Source organism: Periplaneta americana, chromosome 3 (genome assembly GCF_040183065.1).
Source record: "Periplaneta americana isolate PAMFEO1 chromosome 3, P.americana_PAMFEO1_priV1, whole genome shotgun sequence".
Lineage (NCBI taxonomy): Eukaryota > Metazoa > Arthropoda > Insecta > Blattodea > Blattidae > Periplaneta > Periplaneta americana.
The window spans coordinates 66733148-66737468 of record NC_091119.1 but is presented as its reverse complement, the minus strand read 5'-3'; the positions used below and the strand labels follow the sequence as shown (position 1 = coordinate 66737468).

Sequence of the window (4321 nt, the reverse complement as noted above, 5' to 3'; positions counted from 1 at the left end):
AATAAAAAAAACTAAAAAACCATGTAGGCCTATGTATGTATGTATGTATGTATGTATGTACGAGTAGCCTATATATGTATGTACGAGTATGTATGTATTTGTGTTGTGTATGTTATGTTATGTTATGTTATGTTATGTTATGTTATGTTATGTTATGTTATGTATGTATATAATGTTATATACACTACCGGTCAAAAGTTTTCGATCAGCTATGAAAACAACAATATACTTTATTTCAATGTAAAAACACACCGGAAAAACTAAATAGACCAACAAAATGAATATTTTTTTCTCTCTAACATTATGATATGGTAGAATATTCAAAATGAAATCCATGTTTTAACCACAAATCCATAGCTGTGATAGGTGATTGAAAACTTTTGACCGGTAGTGTATGTATGTAATGTAATTGTGCATCAGGAATGTGGGATGGGTTTCAGTAAAGAATTCATAGGAGCAATTTGAAACATGTCAGGAATATTTATTTCGGAATATACATGCCAATTTAAAAAAAACACATAGGCCAATAATTTATCGAAGTCATGTCGTTAGGAACTGGGGACAGGCTGTACATCCTGAAACAAAAATAAATATAAATAGAATTTACATCATAATGATAATATAAATTGATGATGATTATGATGATGATTATTATTATTATCATCGTTATCGTCGTCGTCGTCATCATCATCATCATCATCATCATGAAGGCCATCATCACCATCGCAATCACCTATTTCAAGAATTGGGCCATTTGGCTTATCCCTTCCTCACTCTGGTGACGATTCTGATGCAGCACTAGACATCCACAAAGACTCAAAACTATTACTTCGGACGATACTTTTAACATTCGCAAGGAAAGGCAAAAAACTGGATGCTGTGAGGGGGAGGTGTAAATATACGTCTCTCTTTCTAAAATCGAGCCAGAGTTCTTTGATTTGTGACTGGAATCGTTACCACTTTGGCCGTATAGGAGGGTTTAATAATAATAATAATAATAATAATAATAATAATAATAATAATAATAATAATAATAATAATAATAATAATAGTGGTAGTAGTTCTACATTCATACGGTTTACGTACCCGTAGATAGTGGTAGAGTAAGAAATATGTGGAACGTAGAACAAAAATCCACTCAATCCTAATATATTACGAAAGAGTAGGCCAACAGTGCAATAATTGGATATCATATTTGACATCCTACCAATATGAACATCTCTTTAATGAATACTTGCAATGTCATAAGAAAATTTATGTCCTATAAACAGTATCGCCTAACGTTTAATGCAATAAGTTCGAGAACTTGTGTATTCTATATTCGTTGTAGTTTTTAGATATACAAAAGTACTTAAACTAATACAATAACTAATAACAAAAACAATAATATAGGTCTATTGATGTACAAATGTTACAAGTAAGAATCAGTTTTTTTATTACTTACGTATGATAATTTAACGTCCATAGATTCCATAGCCCAGACCAGAGTAGGCATAAGGGTGGGCGTAGGCGCCGTAGTATCCAGTGCCGTAGTATCCGGCATAGTAGGGGTACTGGGCGGCAGCCACGGCGATGAGGGCCAGGACGAGGAGAATCTGCAAACAAAGTATAACAATGCTGTTGAGGTATATGTCGCCAAATTTACAAATACGGTACGTAAAACATCGACAGGATATTTCGTTCTTTAAGATCGGAGGAAATGTCTATTGTTCTGGAAATATTTTTTGAAATTATGATTAGTCACTAGGGAATAAAATCTCACTTTCAGTATTAATTTTTCTAATTTTCTCTCAAATTTCTTAATTAACAGAATATTTCCTTTCTGCAGTTGGCATAGTTTACACTAGAGAAACTAAAATTAATGTAGTCGTTCACACTTTTGAAGACCGTAAATGGAAGTGTCATTGAATGTTAAGATACCCTAAACCATTCAGCCCTGCTTCGGTTGTCTGATGACTTCTCAATATGTGCTTTCATACGGAAAGAACTGATGTGATTAATTTTTTTCCTGAATATTTCGACTTTACATGCCACTTCATTTCAATTTTGATTGTTTTATCATCATATTAATCCTCAACAGACTTTCGAGTGGGTTATTCAATGTAGAACAACTTTCTCACCATGTATTATCACTATCATTACCAGCTTTCAATTTCATAGACTGAGCCCTTCGACTCCGTTCATCCTTATTCCTATGAAATTTATGAACCAATGTCAGGTCTCATCTAGAATTCAAGTTCCAATTCATGTGGTCACCATAGTGCGGACTTTTATTTTAGAACAACACGTAACATATACTGTAGAAGACAAGGCGACCTTACTTAATCCGTGTGGGAGAAAGATTAATCACTTCCCTGTTAGGAGTTGAAGCTGTGCCTGTTATTTTTGCAGGTAGAAACGCTACCACTTTTGCAACAAGCGAGAACACTACAGTTATTTCAAATATTTGTATTTTATACTTCTACTGCATCTATAATTTTATTTGCAACTCGCTTGGCTGAAACTCTTTTTTTTTTTTCTCTTGAACGAAGGAGGGACCCGAAGGCTTGCACTTCTATTCTGTGAATGATTGAGTAGCCGAACGGGTGCGCTCTTGTAATTACAAGTACAGCACGCCGCACCATGAACTTAACCCGGGTTATGGATGATGATGATGATATGTGAATTACTGATGGCGAAATGAGTCCGATGTCTAACGGCGAAAGTTACCCAGCAATTCTGCTTCAATTGATTGATGGAAAACCCCGGAAAAAAACCAACCAGAATTTGAACTCGGGCCTACTTGTTTCACGGTCTGACGTGCTAACCGTTATTCAACAACGGTAGACGGCTGAAACCTTTAATGAAAAAAAACAATACGTGAAATTAAAAAAAATATGGTAGCGTTTTTTTTTTAATTTTACTTCGTTATTAAACGACGCTATATCAACTTCTAAGTTATTTAGCGTCGTCCTTGAGATTGACGACATGAGGCCGAGGATTCACCATAGATTACCTGACATTCGCCTTCCGGTTTGAGAAAACCTCGGAAAAACCAGATCAGCCCAAGTGGGAATTGAACTCACGCTCGAGCTCAACTCTGGCAGGGAAGCAATATGGTAGTCCCAGAGAAGAGTAGTAATAAGATTAGAATTCACTACAGTTATATTGAACTTACTTGCTCTTGATAAACGAGAACTAGGCGTTACAATGCTATCCGTTTGGTTCCAGGCTTTGTAGCTAAGACCGTATCGTACGAAAGGGATTTAAAAGGGCAAACTCCTCAGCATTTCTTCCTCAAGAAGGGAAATAAAGCTGTGATATATGTACAGCACTTGCAAAAATTCTGATTCTGATAGAGGATTCCAGAAAAAATTTGTGAGCATTTCTCATCCACGTTGAATTTTTGAATTCCGAGTAAATAACCTTCGCACTTGAAAAAGTCGTTAAATAAAATACTGAAAGTTGTTAATTATTCAGCGTTGAAATACAACGTGGGTGAGAAATTTCTCCAAGCGAGAATTATGGAATTGAACGTACAAACTCTGAAAGTGCAGGTATAAGTGGTAACTTACCAGCTTGTACATGATTGTTGTAGATTTGTCTAACTGTGAGAGACTAATGCTGTTACATGAGCTGCTGTGGCTTTATATAGGCCGATCGGCAGCGTAATACAAGGTAACAACCTTTGACGTAATAAATATGGTTATAGGAATGGTAAACGTATTGACAAATACTGGTTCCCATCTACCTTGGCCTTGGTCAAGGCAAGTGGGCCTGAACCTATTGTATTACATGCTTGTTTGCTGAACCTACAGCGGCTGTAGTTCGAAGAGATAGATGCAGGAAATGAAATGTATGGTAATATCATATTCAATGGACCTATGGGAATATTAATAATAGCAGTATTTTCTTTAACTACGTCTTCAACTGGAGAGATTACTTCAGTGTCCAAACTCTGTATGGGCGGGAAATGACAGACAAATTTTTCCTGGCGTCCTCTATCAGAAAAGTTCTTCGTGACAAAAATCTATATCCACAACTTTACTTCCATCTCGGGGAAATCCATGCTAAGCAAGATTTTCGGATCCAACAGCCAGCGAGGTAACCGCAACACCACCGACGACTGGTTACACGGATGAATCATTAGCGAATCACGAGTAACATGACTAAAATGCGTAGGTCGTTAGAAATATTTCTGGACTGGCAGTAGCCTAATGGGAAAATAAACACTAAATCATTATTTTTTTTAATACAGTTGCACATACTTGGGTGTACCATAAGCAGTAACATGAGCTGCTGCCAGGAAGTCAAAAGGAGGATAGCAATGTCCAAGGAAGCT

At 36.3% G+C, this 4321-nt stretch overlaps 1 long non-coding RNA gene across 1 annotated transcript; it reads right to left on the bottom strand.

The window, feature by feature from the left end:
- Positions 1–460: 460 nt before the first annotated feature.
- LOC138696122 (uncharacterized) lies at positions 461–3699 on the bottom strand. Its single transcript, XR_011331241.1, has 3 exons — positions 3555–3699; positions 1445–1595; positions 461–575 (listed from the first exon to the last, which is right to left on the bottom strand). It is a non-coding gene; the product is annotated as an uncharacterized lncRNA (long non-coding RNA).
- Between the last annotated feature and the right edge of the window lie 622 nt (positions 3700–4321).